The sequence below is a fragment of the Balaenoptera physalus genome (genome assembly GCF_965194825.1).
Source record: "Balaenoptera physalus genome assembly, contig: HAP1_SCAFFOLD_1838, whole genome shotgun sequence".
Classification (NCBI taxonomy): Eukaryota; Metazoa; Chordata; class Mammalia; order Artiodactyla; family Balaenopteridae; genus Balaenoptera; species Balaenoptera physalus.
Window position 1 is genome coordinate 22,647 of NW_028124965.1, and position 19,982 is coordinate 42,628.

Here is a 19,982-nt window from a genome sequence, read left to right on the forward strand (position 1 = left end):
AGGAACAAATATATATATAAAAAAAAAAAAAAAAAAAAAGCTGAAGAACTAAAACCAAAAAAAATGATTTCTTTTGATTCTTTTAAAATATCCTATGAAAACCTAGCTTTTAATAGGGACTTTAGATCGCTGTTATTTGGGGTAGTTTGTACACTCTCTTCTATAGTTTCTAATTCACCTCTGTTTCATCAAGTGAAAAATCACATTTCATTGTACTTGTGCTCCATTTGTTCTCCATATAACATCTTCCCACCCTTGTTTTAGTATTATCTAAGATCTTGGGAGATTTCAATCAAAAACATGTGGATGATTTTGGACTCTAAGCTTGGAGCATCAACCAATTATGTTTGAATTCACGAGACTGAAATAGCTATTGGCAATAGTGTAACCAAGAGAGGAGATCCCTTCTTACACCTCACACATGTACATTTCACATGAGTGCCTTTACTGTAGCTTTATGACAAAGATGTTTAACCACCTGGCAATGAAAAAAAAAACAAAACACTTTGGTGCTCTAAATTCTTGTCATATTCTTCAAACTTATTGTCCTAAAAATATTTGTATAAACAACTGAATTTCAAAGGCATATTTTTAAAAGCTTTCTTATTATATATGCATATAGATCAACTTCTTAAACACTGTAAGCTGTAAGATGGAAGAATTCCTGCATCTAAGTGCATGCTTCTTTTCTTAGACATATTTGCACAATCATTGCAGGCTAAAATTGATGGTGCTCCTGAATGCAAGTTCCCTATAAGGTAAAATTCAGTTTCCTGTACTTCATTCCTATAATCTATAAATATTGAAATGAGGTAACTAGAAGGTAAGTTCATTTAAATATTTAACTAAATTATTTTTGTAGCACATTGAATATTGTTTATTAGCATATATATTTTAAGGCACTGACTTACATAGGAACGATCCCCAGGGTGAAAACATGTATGTGATGTTTTAGAGAATAAAACAAAATTATTTTTATAACATATGTATATATATAAATGCATATATTAGCCAATATCCATTTGTAAACCTTTATTCTATTCAAACTTAATACTCCACTTCCAAAAAGATATGTCCATGTAAAGTTAATAAAGCTCACCTCTTAAAATTTGTCTATGTTTAAAAGAAATAAAGGTGCACTATACACCAAATTCAGTTATTTAAATTTGTATTTCATATATAAATTGGACTACACTGCATTATGTAATACTCCATAGGTACTGAATAAGTAATAAAAACTAAAAATAGTATTTATCTAGATGATATGATTGACCAGAAGGTATGTCCTGAATTATTATAAATATTTCAAGAGGAGGAGGATTATCTATAAAACCTTTTTCATCTGAAGTCCTGAGTCTTATGATATAGATAGAACTTTACCTAAACATGTAGAGTTTCCTGATTTCCTTTGAAGAAATTGGTAAGAAACTCTTTGAAAAGAAGAAAAAAACAAAACAAAACAACAAAAGCAAGGGGCAAGTTAAAACAGTTTATGTTGCTCTTTGTTTTACTAGATCTTATTTAATTTAAAATCAACTTGAAATCTCTAGTAATATGTAATGTTTACTTAAGTAGAAGCAATTAGACAAATAGTGTTTTAAGTACAGATGTGCCCAGCCACTCTGATAATTCATTTTAAAGACACCTTAAGAAAATAGGCTGAGATTTCCAAATAGATTTAGTTACAGGAGGGCTGGCTAACAAAGTCACTTCTAAAAGTTTGTGCCCTGATATTACAAACACCAATATAAAATATTGCCTATTATCTTTAGATCTCAATTTTGCATTAAGTTTTGGATGTATAACTGTAAAAAGCAACTTTATAATTCAGTGGTATTTGGGGGCAAACTTAATAATATTTTTTCCAGAAAAAAATATAATGGAAGCAAAAAATCTCTATTCAATTGGAATTTTAAAATTTTAGTCACAAAATTAATAGAGGCACATAGTTTAAAAAGTCAAATAGCACTAAAATGTTTACTTTGAAAATTAGCTTTTCACAGAAGCTGTGGAACTTGGGCAAGTCATTTACCTGTCTGTGCTTCAGCTTCCTCATCTGTAAAATGGGGATAATAATATGTCAGATTCACAGAGGTGCTGTGAGGATTAAATGAATTAACGCATGTGAAAGACTTGGTACAATGCCTGGCCATAGCAGGATCTTTATAGATTCAACTATTATTATTACTGTTCCCACCCTCAGAAGTAATCGTCTCGATTCCCATAAACAGTCTCCGTCTCTTTCAGAACAGAATTTTTCCTCCTACTCTTAATTAAATGTAAATCTGTTTGAGGGGAAGCACAGGGTATGCATTCATATTTAGTTGAAGTTAAAATTTCAAAATTTGGAACACATCTACCTGATTCCTTTTTCTCATCCTTCTTGATAGAATATGGAATGTTTGTTTTCCTGTTTATCGAATCCAAAATATTCAAAACACTTTCAAGGTCTGTAGAGAACAGACTTGTGGTTGCCATGTGGGGGGGTGGGGGGAAGTACTGGGAGTTTGGGATTAGCAGATGCAAACTAGTATATATAGGATGGATAAACAACAAAGTGCTACCATATAGCACAGGGAACTATATTCAGTATCCTGTGATAAACTGTAATGGAAAAGAATATGAGAAAGAATGCATATATATATATATATATATATATATGTGTGTATATATATATACATATACGCATATATATGTGTGTGTGTGTATATATATATATATATATATATATACATATATATAACTGGATTACTGTGCTGTAGAGCAGAAATTAACACAACATTGTAAAGTCAACTATACTTCAAGAAAATAAATTAAAACAAAAAACTCTTTCAGGGTCTGAATAATAATCATCTTTCAGAATTGAGCCTGAATTTACAGCTGGACTTACACATATAGCTTTCTATCTCAAAATATATTTTATAGAGGTAAGTCATTGTCTCAGTTTTTGTCATTACTTATAAGCTTATGTTTTGATAGAGTTTATATGGAAATACCATGTGGCATAACTGCCTATTTCACACCCTAGGAGGTGGGAAGGGTATAAGGACTCATCATCATCGACCCAGATTCTCATCTGATTCAACTAATTGGCATTTCAGTCTCACAAGCAACATTTGAAATTTTTATTGCAAGGAACTAATGGGATGAAGAACAACACAAGTAATCAAATCAAATAAAGGCATCTGCTGGAGTGGGATCCCAGGGTCCCACCCCACAGCTTTTTATGGAGAATTTTGTTTTCATGGAAAGGCCAGAATTCCCTAGGGGTGGAGTTTCATGATCAGAAAGTAAAGAAAAACCTCTATGGATTATTAATATCAACACACAAAATAATACAACTGCATTACACATTTCTCAATTTAGAATAAGGATAGCATGTATGAACATGTTTTGGGAAGGTTATTGAAATTCTCTAAATCACTTTGATATCCTTAAGTTTCTTAAGGCATTTATCAAAACTCCACAAGAACAGAACTCTTCGTTGTTGCTTGAGTCAATAAAAATCTGACTCAACTTCTATTTTAGGTCACAGATTTTTAATGGAGTAAACCAGGATTTCCTTCGTAATGAAACTACAAGGCCTGCACTATACTGCAATTCAGTAAACTCTGAATTATAAATGTAAAATTCCTTTTGACAGTAAGGAGTAGCATAATTCTTTGTTGGGAGCAACATTATTGGACAATTTTTCTTAAGAAACGGAGAATTTATTAAAGCATCTTATGGGCTCACAGAATCAATAAGAGGCTGAAGGACTGGGCTTGGGAAATAAGTAGAAACCAAATACCCCTGGATCAAGGGTGGGAGTGGGTGAGGGGGCAGGACCATATTTGCCTTTTGGTTGGACCCTGCTGCCCCCTTTATTTTTGCCTGTTCAGGACCAACCAGGAGCTAACAATCCTCTTATTTTTAGTTTTTTTTGAGGAACCTCCCCTACTTCTGGGTATATAGTTAATGGAATTGAAATCAGGATCTCATTAAGATGTCTGCACTCCTACATTCACTGCAACAATATTATTCACAATAGCCAAGATGTGGAAGCAACCTAAATGTCCATCAACAGACGAATGGATAAAAGATATGTGAGATATATATAATGGACTATTACTCAGTGTTAAAAAAGAAGGAAATCCTGCCATTTGTGACAACATGAATGAATGTGGAAAAATTATGCTAAGTGAAATAAGTCAGACACAGAAGGACAAATACTACATGATACCACTTACGTGAGGAATCTAAAATCGTCAAATCACAGAAGCACAGAGTAGAATGGTGGTTGGCAGGGGCTGAGGGGAGGGGGAAAAGAGAAGGTGTTAGTTAAAGGGAACAAAGTTCCAGTTATGCAAGATGAATAAGTCCTAGAGATCTTCTGTACAGAATAGTGCCTCTGGTTAGTAACACTGTACGTGCTCTTAAAAATTTGCTAAGGGGATAGATCTTACGTTGTGTTCTTATCCCAAAATAATAATAATAAGAAGAAGAAGAAGAAGGAGAAGAAAAAGGGTGGAAGAAAAGAACAACAACCTGCTTAACACAGAGTGCAGGTCACAGCCCCACTCTCATCTGCAGGTGAAGTGGTTTCCACAGTAGCAGGAAACACGCTGCCTCTCAATAGGAAATCACATCTGGGTTAATTCCGCAGAGTCAGGGGCGGGTGGGTGCTGGACAGTCGAAAAATAACAAGCACAGTTTCCCAGATTTACATCTATTCATGTACATGAAACAGGCTGGGACCTGGGAGCCTTTGCTGCAGTGCTGCAGTGCTTGCACCTGGACAAATGTCTCTTAGAGCAACAAAATGCGAAGAAACTATAAGGGACTAAAAATAACTGCGTGCATGCACAGTTGGGGCAAATTCTGGACAAAAGATACAGAAAGACAAAAAAGCCCAACTGCCACTTCTGAAGAGCTAGAAGCAAAAACGGGGGTCGGGAGCAAAGGCTGGGCTCTGCGCATGCCCCCTGCACTCAGCACCACCAAAGGGGTGGGCAGACCACCTAAGCCACCCCTCCGGCCCAGCCCCGGGACACACCACTACCTCCCCCCCATATAAGGAACCAGCTGCCCCCACCCCCACCCCCAGGAAGCGAGCAAGGGAACCTGTTGCTTGTTCTCGCTCCCCCTGCTGCAGCAGGGGTCCCAATAAAGCTTTGCCTGAATTTCTTGTCTGGTCTCTGATCAATTTCTATTGATTAAGGAGGCCAAGAACCCTGGTCAGTAACATACACACTTCAAATTCCAGAAATTGTAAGTCCTGCTGAACACAATTATCTTTCAGATAAGGAAGGGTACCACCCACTCACCAAAGGCAGAAAACCTCAAGTCTCTGCATCCAGCCCCAATCCTAGGGTCTCTGGATGTTGTCTAATCCTCCTCTAAGATGGTCACAGGCACATCTACATCATCAGAAACCCACAGAGTAATGGTGAATGTAACCATCACTATAGTGGTCTATATAAAATGGTCTGACAAGGGAAAGGGATGGGGGAGGAAAATGAGTTATGGAGCATGGAAGGAAACATGTGTAGGCATGTGCTTCTGCATCATTCGTGATACTGTGACGTCCCTCAGCCATTCTCTGCTCCATGGTCACCTTGTTCTCAGCCAGCACCAGGCTCATTGGTGTCTTCACTTGGTGACATGATCCAGACCTTCATTTCTGAAGGAACTGAGACCTTCACAGCCCAGCCAATGTGGTGTTGTTGCCTCTTGAATTTTCATAAGATATAGATGTAGGCAGGCAGCACACAAGATCCCTTTGATCATCAGAAAGGATTTCTCCCACCCATCTCATAACACTTTTTTCCCAGCTTGCCTAGTGATCAGCAGAGCCCAGGATGCCAGGGGCAGCATCAGCTTTAATTCAGTGGAGCCACTGTTGTGCCAGCTGGTGGACGCATCCCTCCTATAGGTCAGACCATCTCTAAGTAATCAGAGTTGCAACTTAGTGACAGGAAGAAAAGGGTTTGTAAGCAGGTCATTAAATGGTTCACAAGTGAAAGTGGAAGTGGTCACTAGTTCAGAAGAATAGTCAGGTCCTATAAAACAATGTGTCATAGAAATGGTCAAGATATATATATACACACTACTATATATAAAATAGATAACCAATAAGAACTTACAGTATAGCACAGGGAACTCTACTCAATACTCTGTAATGACCCATATGGGAATAGAATCTAAAAAAGAGTGAATACATGTATATGTATGACTGATTCACTTTGCTGTACAGCAGAAAGTAACACAAGGTTGTAAATCAATTATACTCCAATAAAAATTAATTAACAAAAATAAATGATACCAATCAAAAAAAAAAAAAAAAAAGAAAGATGTGACCCAGGGTACTGCTTCTGCCACTGAAGAGCTCTAGCTCAGCTGCCCTGGACCCATCCATATAGCTGGACAGGCCATTGCTCCTGCCTGCTGTGGTGCCCCCCTCCCCCAAGAACTCCACAACTGCAATCACAACAATAAAATCCGACTGCTTCTTAATCTTTTCCCCACTTGTTTCACGACTCAGTCTTGGGTTGCAGGATCCCAATGGCTGAGCCCAAGGTTCAGGCCCTCACACTGGCTGCCAGGGGCACCAAGAAGGGGAATCTGCTCCCTTCATTCACTGTCATTCTGAATGAGTTGATACACCTAATCGTTGTATTTTCATGTCTTCCCAGAAGAAAGCTGTCAAGGAACAGCCTATTGTAAACAAATTCTATTTAGAGTATAACTGAAGAACCAAATTAAAATAAGAATCCTAAGCTTCAGTTAAATAAATAAATAATAAACACATACATACATATGTACATACATCAAAAGAAGAAGAGAACGTAACAGTTTATCCTCCAACTGACACATGAATACATTCCTTACTCTCAGCAGGTTCATAGAAGCAAACAGGGACCCCTGAGAGACTCAGGCCCTGTGCTCTCATTTTCCTTTTTAGTGCCGATGAAACAGACTCCAAAGTGCTCACGTGGTTAATTATTGGCAGAACTAGAGTGAAGATGCCACACTAAATATTGAGCTTCCTGGGAACACCATGCAAGCCTTACACATCCACCGCAAGTCACACGGTGCCTGTCACATAGTAAGCCCCAAATATTTTTTACTAAATGACCGAGTCCACACACTTTCCAATATATTAAGCTTTATGTACCTCCACTAATAAGCATTTCACAGTTAAGGATTGAATTTTAGACTTCCATTCCCCTCATCTCCTTAATTCCATGCTAACTGAAAGATAGCACCTTGAGAACACAGGAATTCTAGACATTCTGGTGATTCAAGTCATGTTGCAAAAGCAGAATTGTTGCAGGTTTTCTTCCTTCCTCAAATAATACTTGGCACAGAAAAAGCACACGGATGCAGCACACTGCATTTTCCCCTGCCAGCAGCTCGCTCATGGAGCATCTACTCATGAAAACACAATTTCTAAAATTTATTTATTTATTTTATTGAAGTATAGTTGATTTACAATGTTGTGTTAGTTTTAGGTGTACAGCAAAGTGATTCAGTTATACATACATATATATATATGCACATATACATATATATATTCTTTTGCAGATTTTTTCCCATATAGGTTATTACAAAATATTGAGTGTTTTCCCTGTGCTGTACAGCAGGTCCTTATGAAAACATTTTAATACCCAGATAGATAACCACTTATAGGTATTACAAGGATACCATTCAAAATAGGGAACAGTAAGTGACTCCTTCACATTAGGTCAGGCAGAGTTTTCTCATTTACTTTTTAAGTGGTTTTTATTGATTTTGTTTTGTTTTGTTCTGTTTTATTTTGCCTAAGAACTAGTGGGACAGAATCATTGAATGCGTAAGCTGAAAGGACTCTGGACCAGTCCTCTAATGGAACAGATGAAGAGAACTCACCCAGAGACCAAGGACCTGGCCAGCACTCCTATCCCAGGGCTTTATCACCACCACACATGGTCTTGGGGACCACGTTCGTTGAATGCCTACCACTTGGTCTGTATCATATTTGATTTTACAGAGAAATAACAGTCACCTTTTCCTCCCTATCGCAGAAGGTATTCTTGTGACTTTGATAGTGAGAATGCATTTAAAAAACATTTTTAAAGCACATCTTTCCAAATGCGAATATGAATATGTGGATGTTTTTGGTCTTGTACATTCAATAATATGAAACTACAGTGACTGAAAGAGTATAACTAAAGTAGGAAAGAACACTCTCTTTTCTCCCTAAAAATGTGTCAGAATCATTGCGCTTATAAAAGCCTGGAATCACAAAAGTCATTGATGAAAAATATGATTGGGATAGCTCCAATTAGATACTTTCTAAAATAGTTTTCTTTCCTCTTTCTCAAGTATTTTAAGCTACAGAGAAGCTCCTTAACTGTAACAGGGTTCATTGAAGACTGACTCTTCAGAGCTGAGCAGAGCCCAGGCTGCCCTCAAGCGCATGTGTGGGAGAGATGCTCTCAGTTCAAGGCAGGCTCTCTGTGCCCTGAAATCTGGCTAAAGCTGCACAGTGCTACGAAGACAACTTGTGAGGAAAGAGCGGGGAGTGTGCAGGAAAGCAACAGAGCCTGGCTCTCAGGGAAGATCACGGTACAGGGGCCAAATAGTCTGGGTTGGGCCTGGTCCCCAGTCCCCAGCAAACTTGGAAACACCACGAAATCACTTCAGAGTCTCTCAAACAATATGTCACTGTGAAGTCTTTAAATTCTATACCAGCTCTGTAACTCTTTATTTTCACCGCTTAATCCAGGGGTCCCCAACCCACTGTGCGAGGCCTGTTAGGAACCAGGGGGCACAGCAGGAGGTGAACAGTGGGTGAGAGAGAGAGAGAAGCTTCATCTGTTGCTCCACACTGCTTGCATTACCACCTGAATCACGCCCGCCACTGTAGCTCACATTACTGCCTAAACCATCCCCCCTGCTTCCGTGGAAAAAACTGTCTTCCACGAAACTGGTCCCTGGTGCCAAAAAAGTTGGGGACCGCTGGAATCGGTTTGCCACAATTTACCATGTAACCTCTTGTAATTCTCATTAGGTTTCAGCAGCTTTGGACTTGTCACTTACCTTGACATCGGAGCTCTACAAAATTGTCTAAATTAATGAAAAATTCCATAGAGCATGATATCACGTATCTTAAGAGACTGCCTTTCTGTTAATGTTATTCATTGGTTACTAGACTTACTTACCTGTGGTTAACCTATCTCAAAAGTTAGCAAATATTATTCAGCAGAAACGAATGTTTCTAATACAGTGTGTCAAAAATTACATTAAATTTTCCCCAAGATATAGTCCCTAATACAATTTTTGCTTCCCTTATTATGTTACAAATGATAAAATGACTGCCTGAAAGTTGAAGTTGTCTTGAAGAGTTTAGCACCCTCAAAAAAACACTTCTATATAGACTTTTTCTTATTTGAACACATTACTGTTTTTAATGATTTCTTCTGAAATAATTATAAACTGACAGGAAGTTGCAAAAATAGGACAGTAAAGCCCCAAGTAATCTTCATGCGGTTTTCCTAATTGGTTACATTTTATGTAACAATAGGATACTATCAAAGCTGGGAAATTGACATTGCTACAAGGTATATGTGTGCCACATTATCACATGTGTTGCCACCACCAAGATCAAGATACATAACCGTTCCATCACCACAAAGATCTCCCTCCTGTTACCCCGATATATAGTCACACTTACCTTCCTCCCACCCTGGCCCCCATGCACCATCCCTAAAACTTGGCAACCACTTATCTGTCTCCTTCTTTGTCATCTTGAGAATGCTATATAAATGTATTCATATAATATGTGACCTTCAAACACCAACCTCAAATGTTGGCTTTTTTCATCCAGCATGTTTTTTGAGATCCATCCAAGTACTTGCATGTATCAGTAGTTAATCCTTTTTACTGTTAAGTAGTGTTTCATAGTATTAATGTACCACGGTTTGTTTAACCATTCACTTATTCTAGAACATTTTTATTGTTTCTAGTTTGGGACTATTACAAACAAAGCTGCTAGAAACAATCATGTAGAGATATTTGCATGGACATAAAATTTAATTTCTCTGGGATGAACGTATATGATACTTTTGAACATTTTTGGAAAACCAGTGTATATAATTATGTTGTTCTGTTGCTTCTTATGTCACTGAAAGAAAAGGATGAACTTGGTGATTTGAACTCCCAGCTCAAGTGCCACATAAATGACCATGTGCCCTGAAGGAGACCACTGTCTCCTGTAGCTACAGGGCTGGAAATCAATCACAGAACCTCATCCTGCAACTGGTTGAATTACAATGCAAGTTGAACTCCCAGTTTTGAAGGGCATCTACTGTTGAATCAATGTGAGGGCATTGATTGGGAAAGAACTGGATCTTATAAGTCGGGATGGGGACCCGTGGGAAGATCCTGATGAAGCTGGGGATATTGAGCCCCTAAACTGTGATGAATCTTTTATTACCAGTGGTATTGGCCTCCCCGGCCCCAGCAGAGATGGCTTCCTCAACCCCAGTGGAAGCGGCCTCTCTACATACAGGGTATCAGCCTTTCCATCTCCTTCTGAGAGGATTAACCCTGCATTGCCTGAGGAAAGGGTCATAGCCTCCCCTGACGCAATTGTCATGTAACATAATTATTAGTCTCCTCAGGACCCACCCCTACCACCCCACCTTACTTCTGGACCTTTAACTAGACTCAAGCTCAGCAGGTCCCTAAAGGTGGGATACAATCTGTGACTCATGAGGAAGTGCATTACATTCCAAAATAATGACTTCCATTTTCTAAGTTACACAGACAAAATCTTGGGAAATGTGTGGGAATAAGTACTAAAGGTGTGGGAAAATGGAAGAAGGAATTCCTTATAAGGTTGAATGAGGCTGAATGCATGGGCTCACTAAATAGGGCTTCTGCATTTACTGTTGCAGCTTGAGGAATTAGAAAGGGCTCTAGCAGTTTTCTTGGTTGGTTGGCTGAAACACAGGCCAAAAGGTGGCCCCCCATGAGTACCCTGGAAATGCTGGACTTGCCTCAGTTTAAGCTAGAGAAGAGCTTCAGAGGCTTAGGGATAGAGGAATGTTAGAGTAGATTTGTCACTTAAAACCTGCTCCCCTGACTGGGGGGGTTCCAGAAGTTTTACCTTCCATCAATACTGTGAGGAATAAATCTATGAGAGGATCCCCAATATCCTTTGTGGACAAAGAATGTCACCTGCCATACCAGTAAACAAAGGATGTTGCAGCCACCAAGCCACCAGCCACTGCAGCCACCCCTGATAGTGCACCCTGAGGGGATTTAAGATGTAGAAAAACAGGATACTGGCCCTAGATAGTTTAGGTGCATATCAAAGGAATAATTTTATTAGGCCCAGATTCTTACATCTTCCCATACATAGAAAAGTGTTAAAATCGTTAACTTGAGACGTCTGGTTTTCCTTTAATTAGCAGGAAAGTTTTGATGTTTGATTACTTGGGGTTTTTTTTGCAAAACTCCTATATATTCTGTTTCTCTTTGGAACTGTCCCCAGAGCTATCTGAGAGGCTGTATCCCAGGCTTAAGTCCTCAGTTATGTTCCAAATGCAACATAATTTTCAACTTTTAAGTTGCGCATTTTTTTTCAGTTGACACCTTGAATACTCTATGGTTGCTTTCTCTGTAGATCAGACCTCACAGTGGGAAATGCAGTCACTGCATTGGGAAACCTAAATGCAAAGAGGGTAATTGAATCCTGAGGTGGTAGGGGCCAAGTGACAATATTCAACCACTGAAGGCAAAGTGGACATGGTTACCTTAATGTACAGCAGAGTCAAAGCAGCAATCAGAACAGTCTGACTCATGCTGACTTATGGTGTTGATTAATTGATCATGGTGTTCCTAGAAGTGAAATAGATAGGAAGTCTACTAAATTTGTACTTCTCTGTAGAAGCAGAAAAGTTCTAGGTCAAGTGAATAAAAGTCGAACCTAAATCATAAAAACAGAGAGTCACATCCCTTCAATACATTCCTAGACATGAGCCAGTTTATGGATCCCGAACCCCTGGAATGAAGGAGAGGCTGGGCCCCACTGAGGAAGGACCCCAGTGCACTCTGAAAGTTTATACTGTCAATTCTTGCCCCAGCCTTCCCCAGAATGATGTTTGGCATTTTACCAGAGTAACTGTGCATTGGGGAAAAGGAAATTATTAGACCTTTTGGGGAACAACTGACTCTGGCTTTGAAATGATACTAATTCCAAGAGACCTAAAACATTGCAGGGGCCCAAAAGTCAGAGTAGAGGTTATGGAAGTCAAGCGACTAATGGAGTTTTAGCTCAGTTCTGTCTCACCATGGGCCCAATGGTTCTCCAAACCAATCATATGGTTATTTCTCCAGTTCTGGAATGTATACTTGGTATAGACATATTTAGCAGCTGGCAGATTCTCCACATTTGTTCCCTGACCTGTGGAGGGAGGGTTATTATGATGGGAAAGACGAAGTAAAAGCCAGGAGAACTGCCTCTACCTAGGAAAACAATAAATAAAATTTAATACCACATTCATGGAGGGACTGCAGAGTTTACGGCCAGCATCAAGGACTTGAAGGAGGCAGGGGTGGTGATTCCTACAACATCCTATCTGGCCTGTGCAGAAGAGAGATGGATCTTGAGAATGACAGTAGATTATCATAATCTTAACCAGGTGGTGACTCCAATTGTAGCTGTTGTTGCAGATGTGGTTTCATTGCTTGAGAAAGTTAACACTCACCCTGGTAAATGGTATGTAAGTATATGTATTTGGTCTGGAAAATGCCTTTTTATCCATCCCTGTCCATTAGGCCCACCAGAAGCAGATTGCTTTCAGCTGGCAAGGCCAGTAATACACCTTCACTGTCCTACCTCAGGAGTATATCAACTTTCCAGACTGATGCCATCATTTAGTTTGCTAGAAAATACACCTGACTCTCCCTTCCATAAGATATCACACTGGTCTATTACATTGCTGACACTATGCTGGTTGGATCTAGTGAACAAGCAGTAGCAACTACTCTAGATTTGTTGGTAAGGTATTTATGTGTCAGAGGACAGAAAATAGATAAGACAAAATGCCATGGCCTCCTACATCAGTGAGATTTCTAGGGGCCCAGTGGTATGAGCCATGTCAAGATATCCCTTCTAAGGTGAAGGATAAGTTGTCGTCTCTGACACCTCCTACAACCAAAGCACAGGCACAGCTCTTAGTGATTTCTTTGGGTTTTGGAGGCAACATATTCCTCATCTGGATGTGTTACTCCAGACTTTTTAATGAAGTGACTCCAAAAGCTGCTAGTTTAGGATGGAACCCAGAACAAGAGAAGGCTGTGTAACAGGTCCAGGCTGCAGTGCAAGCTGCTTTGCCACTTGGGCCATAAGATCCAGAAGACACAATGGTGTTGACATGTCTGTGGCAAATAAGGATGCTGTCTGGAGCCTTTTGAAGGCCCTCATAGGTGAATCAAAGCATAGGCCTTAAGAACTGTGGAGCAAGGCCCTCCCATCATTTTGGTAACTAGTCTCCTTTTGAGGAACAAGAGGTCTGCTACTGAACTTTGTAGAGACTGAACACTTCACCTTGGGCCATCAAGTTACCATGTGACCTGAGCTGCCCATCATGAACTAAGTGGTATCTTAACCACCAAGCCATAACAGAGGACATGCACAGCAGCACTCCATCGTCAAATGGATATGGTATATATGTGATCAGGCCAGAGCAGGTCTTGAAGGCACAAGTAAGTTCCATGAAGAAGTAGCTCAAAGGCCCACAGTCCTCACTTCTGCTACACTACCTTTTCTCTCCCAGCCTGCACCTATGACGTCAAGGGGACTTCGCTACTATTAATTGACGGAGGGAGACTCAGGCAGGCCTGGTTTACAAATGGTTCTGCACAATATGCAGGCACTACCCAAAAGTGGATAGCTACTGCCCTCAGCCCCTCTCTGAGACATCTCTGAAGGACAGTGGTGAAGAGAAATCCTCCCAGTGGGCAGAACTTGAGGCCATGCACCTGGCTGAGGGAGAAACACTTGGAAGGAGAAATGGTCAGACACGCTGGGTGGTCAGGAATTGAAAAAAGCATGACTGGAAAGTTGGTCATAAAGAAAATTGGGGAAGAGGTATGTGAACAGATTTCTCTGAATAGTTGAAAAACATGAAGATATTTGTGTCTCATGTGAATGCTCATCATCAAAGGGTGATCTCAGCAGAGGAGGATTTTAATTATCAAGTAGATAGGATGCCCTGTTCTGTGGAGACCAGTCAGCCTCTTTCCCCAGCCACCCCTGTCATTGCCCAATGGGCTCATCAACAAAGTGGCCATGGTGACAGGGACGCAGGTTACGCATGGGCTCAGCAATATCGACTTCCACTCATCAAGGCTGACCTGGCTACAGCCACTACTGAATTCCCAATCAAAAAGAATCAACCAGCAGCAGAGACCAACAGTGGGCCCTCAATATGGTGTTATTCCCCGGGTGATCAGCCAGCTAGTCAGTGGCAGACTGATGACACTGGACAGCTTTCATTGTGCAAGGGGCAGTATTTTGTTCTTATTGGAATAGACATTTGCTCTGGGTACAGATTTGCCTTTCCTGCATACGTCACTTCTGCCTAACTACCATCCATGATCTTACAGAATGACTTATCATTGTCATGGGATTCTGCAAGCATTGCTCAAGATCAAGGAATACATTTCACAGCAGATGAAGTGAGGCAATGGGCCCTTGGAATTCACTAGTCTTACCTGAAGCAGCAGGCTTGATAGAATGGTGGAATGGCCTTCTGAAGACTCAGTTACAGGGCTGGCTATGTGACAATACCTCTGCTTGTCCCAGGGCAAGGTTCTCCAGAGGGTTGTATATGCTCTGAATTGGAGTCCAATATATGGTCCTCTTTCTTCCATAGACAGGATTCTCGGGTCCAGGAATTTTAAGAGACAAAAATGAGAATAGTTATTTTCAACTCTTCAGTATTATCCCTAGTGACCCACTATCAAATTTTTGCTTTTTGTTCCTGTGACCTTATGCTCTGCTGGTCTTAGTTCCAAAGGGGAAAATGCTTCTACCAGGAGACACAGCAATGATTCCAAAGAACTGGGAGTTAAGACTAACACCCAGCTACCTTGGGCTCCTCATGCCTCTGAATCAACAGACAAAGAAGGAAAGGAAAGTGTTTGTTGCTACAAGGATACTACTTGCGGACTACTCTTCCACACGGAAGTAAGGAAAAGTGTATCTGGATATAGTAGATCGCTTAAGGCATCCCTTAGTATTACCATGTTCTTTGATTAAGCTCAGTGGAAAACTACAACAACCCAGTCTAGGCAGGGCTACTAATGACCCAGACTATTCAAGAAGGAAGGATTCGGTCACCCACCAGGGAAGAACCACGATCTGCTGAGGTGCTTGCTGAAGATAGAAAGAATACAGAATGGGTATAAGAAAGTAGTTACAAAGACCAGCTATAACTGACCACTTACAGAAACGAGGACTGTAATTGTCATGAGTACACCATTTTTTTTTTTTGCTGTGAATATATTTGTGTTAAGTGTGTATTTGTTTTTTCTCTCTCATATTCCCTTATTATGTAACATGAGTTGTATTGATTTTATATCATAATATGTAAGTACTCTTAATTTTACATTATAGTACTTTAAGTTATATCACAAGGATTTACCTCCTCTTCTGGGGATAGGGTTAGTGTATTTTGATTGGACTCAGAATTGTTGTATCATATTAAGTGGAATTAAGACCTTGTTATTGTCTTATTTGGGGATTAAGTAAGATTTGAGGAGATGCATATGGGTGTCATGTTGACACAGGGTCGACTTGTGATGATTAGTTTCATTTGTCAACTTAACTGGCTATGGGGGACCCAGATTAAAAATTATTTCTGGGTATATTTTGTGAGGGAATTTCCAGGTGAAATTAGCATTGAAATTGGTGGACTCAGTAAAGTTGATTGCCCCCCCCCAATGTGGGTGGACATCATCCAGTCTGTTGAGGGCTTGAATAGAACAAGAGCTGGGGGAAGGAAGAATTTGCCCCTTTTTCCTGCCTCATGGTGTGAGGTGAGATATTTCATCTTCTCCTGACCTCAGACTGGAATTTATATCACCACCTCCCCTGGTTCTCAGGCCATTGGACTAGGATTGAATTATATCACTAGCTTTCTGGGGCCTCCAGCTTACAGATGGCAGACTGTGGGATTTCTCAGCTTCCATTATCATAAGAGCTAATTCCCTGTTACAAACACATGCATGTATTCTATAGGTTCTGCTTCTTTGGAGAATTCTGACTAATACAACATGTATCCACCACTGTAATATCACACAGAATACTTTTACTGACCTAAGAATCCCCTGTGTTCCACCTATTCAACCTCCTCTTCCCTTCCTCCTCCCAAACCCCCAACAACCACTGATCTTTTTACGGTCTCCATAGCTTTGCCTTCTAAAATATCATATAGTTAAGAATTATACAGTACGTAGCCTTTTCAGATTGGTTTATTTCACCTAGTAATATGCATTTAAGTTCCTCCATGTCTTTTCATGGGTAGTTTATTTCCTTTTGTTGCTGAATAATATTCCATTGTATGAATGTGGAACAGGTTTTTGTTTGTTTGTTTCTTTGTTTTTAATCCATCCATCTATGGAAGGGCACCTTGGTTGCCTCTAATTTTTGGCAATTATGAATAAAGCTGCCACAATCATTCATGTGCAGGCTTTTGTATGGACGTAAATTTTCAGCTCTTTGGGGTATATACCAAAGAGCTTGATTGCTGCATTTTATGGTAAATGTATATTTACTCTTTTATTAAACTGCCAAACTGTCTTCCAAAGAGTCTGTACCATTTTGCATTCCCTACAGCAATCATGAGAGTTCCTACTGCTCTGCAGCCTCACCAGCATTTGGTGTTGTCAGTGTTCTGAATTTTTGTCCTCTTCATAGCTGCATAGTGGTTTCTCATTGCTGTTTTAATTTGCAGTTCTCCAAACACATAAGGTGTTGAGCATCTTGTCATATGCCTATTTGATATTTTATATCTTCTTTACTGAGGTGTCAGTTTAGATTTTTTGTCCACTTTTAATCAGGTTGTCCTCTTTTTTTAGTGGTAAGCAGTAAGTGTTCTTTGTATATTTTCATACCAATCCTTTATCTGATTTGTCTTTTACAAATTTTTTCTCCCCATCTATGACTTGACTTCCCATTCTCTTGATATTCATATCTTTTTAAAGTTTTTTTTCTTTTCTTTGTGTGTTTATTTTGAATAATGTATATTGCTTTTTGTTCAGTTAACTAATTCTTTTCTGCAATGTCTAATCTACTGTTAATTCTATCCAATGTACTTTTAATCTCAGCTATTTTAATTTTAATCTCTAAAACGTTGATTTGCTTTTTAAAAAATACCTTCCTTTACATGTCCAATCCCTCCTGTAGCTTCTTGAAAATATGAAATATAATTATAATATCTACTTTAGTTTTGTTGTCTACTAATGCTTTAATTTTTCTATTTCTGGGTCAGTTTTAATTAGGTTTTTTCCCCTTCATTGTGGTTCTATATTCGTGCTTCTTGATATACCTGGTAATTTTTTTATTGGATGACAGTCACTGTAGATTTTCTTTTTCTGGTGCTAAATATTTTAGTATTTCTGTACATATTCTTGAACTTTGTTCTGGGATGCAGTTAAATTACTTAAAAATAATTTTATCCTTCTGAGTCTTGCTTTTAAGCTTTTTAGGTGGAACCCAAGTAATGTTTAGACCATGTTAACTTTTTCCCCACATTTCAGGATTGAAAACTATTCTGAATACTCATGTATTAAACAGTTTTCCATTCTAGCTGGGAAGACCAGGCTTTCTTTTTTTTTTTTCCCTTTGTGAGTGTTAAGAACTTGTTCCTTCTGATACATCCAGGTGGTTCTTTCCCTGCCATGAGTAGTGTTCTTACATGCATATGCCCATCTGTACTCATAGGCCTCTGTAACCTAGTTTCCATTCACCTATCCTGCTTCTCATCCCTTCATTCACTCTTCCACATTCACAGTGGGGCTTGTTTAATTTCTAGAACAAGCCTGGCTCTTTGCACACAATTTTTATTGCTTCTGCTTAGAATGTGCTTCCTCAGCCTGGCTTGACTGGCTCCAAAATGGCATTCAACTCTGAACAGGAGGAATATCACCTTTTCTTATGCAAGTAAGGTTCCCCAATTTTCTCTCAAACACTGTTTCTTGCCTTCAAATCATTTTGAGATTCAAAAAAACTTGTTCATGTGTTTTTTAAAATTTTGCTTTCCCAGGCTATCTTACCCAGGAGTTGATAACTACATGGGGACAGAAACTCTAGAAAAGAGATAATTTAATGATGAGCTTTCTTTATTCGTCATATTTTATACTGTTAGAAGAATGAGGCTATCAACTGAATTCTGTCCCCCCAAAATTCATACATTCAAGCTCTAACAAAGTGATGGTATTTGGAGATGAGGCCTTTGGCAGGTAATGAGATTAAATGATGTCATGAGGATTAGGCTCTATTAGTGCCCCTGTAAGAGGAAACCAGAGAGTTTTTTCTGTCTCTCTCCACCATGTGAGGACACAGTGAAAAGACAGTTGTCTGCAAGCCAGGAAGAGAGCCCTCACCAGGCACTGAATTGGCCAGCACCGTGATCTTAGACTTCCAAGCCTCTAGAACTGTGAGTTGTTAAAGTCACCAAGCCTATAGTATTAGGTTATGGCAGCTTGAGCTATAAGAGTACTAAATGGAAGAGACATGGAGGAACCCTAAACACATATTGCTAAATGAAAGAGGCCAAACTGAAATGGATACATACTGTATGATATCAGCTATATGACATCCTGGAAAAGGTAGGGCACTGAAACTATTCTGTATGATACTGTAATGGTCAACGCTTGTCATACATTCGTCAAAACCCATAGGATATGCAACAGAGTAAACTGTAATATAAACTATGGATATTAGTTAATAGTAATGTATGAACTTTGGCTCATCAATTGTAAAAAATGCCCCACACTAATGCAAGACGTTAATAATAGGGGAAACTTTGGTTTGGGGAATAGATGTGAGGGGGTGTATGAGAACTCTATACTCTGCTCAAATTCTCTTTAAACTTAAAACTACTCTAAATATAGTCTACCAATTTATTTAAACAAAATAAATCTAAGTTGCCTCATCATATTGTGAGGTTATTACCATCTTACAGTGTTTCTATTTGACCGACTTCTTTAATGTTCATTTCTATCTTCTTTTATCCTTGTAAAAAATATATCAAATGTTTTGTACTATTTCACCTCCCAGCCTATTATCTTTTTAGTTATATGTCTTTCACAAACTTTCATTGGAAACTACATGAGATATCCTTGACTTATTACACTCTATGCCCATTACTATTTTCACCACCTCCCTAGTAATGCTTGAACCTTGGCTATGACCCATTGTCACCTCTGGACAAATAGTTTCTGCTCTATTTTCTGTCTTCTGTCCTTCTGGGCCACTTCTATCTACCATCATTACCCAAAGAACTGACTTTACAGATTCTATATGCCAGTGTGTAAGACTTGCAGTGTTTTAAGAAGTATCCCAACTTCATGATGATGATTTGGGGTCATTACCAAAGCACTCGGGATCATACATACTGTCTTAAGGTAGTTTTATGGGGCAACGCACATTGGTATTTTCCTCCTATTAACAGAGTAGGAAACTGTGGGTTGATCTGCAGCTATTTTGATTAAGAAAGCAGGATATGAACTCTGCTTCTTTGCTGGGGTACTTGGCACTGCTCCTTCTCTTGCTGGGACATATTTTGCGCCTTTACAGCCTGGCATCTAGGCGTCCTGATCAGACTAATGTTTGGCTTTATTGGATACGTTGACCAGTCTGATTGATATTCTGGTACATACAGGGTACTTGGTCATGGTTGCTCACCTCTGAACCTCAGCTTCATCACCTGCAAAGTGCAACT

The 19,982-nt window shown here is 39.3% G+C and overlaps 1 long non-coding RNA gene across 1 annotated transcript; it reads left to right on the forward strand.

Moving 5' to 3' along the window:
• The first annotated feature begins 2,313 nt into the window (after positions 1–2,313).
• Positions 2,314–8,119, forward strand: LOC309654056. Its single transcript, XR_014259778.1, has 2 exons — positions 2,314–2,927; positions 7,808–8,119. It is a non-coding gene; the product is annotated as an uncharacterized lncRNA (long non-coding RNA).
• The last annotated feature ends 11,863 nt before the right edge of the window (positions 8,120–19,982 follow it).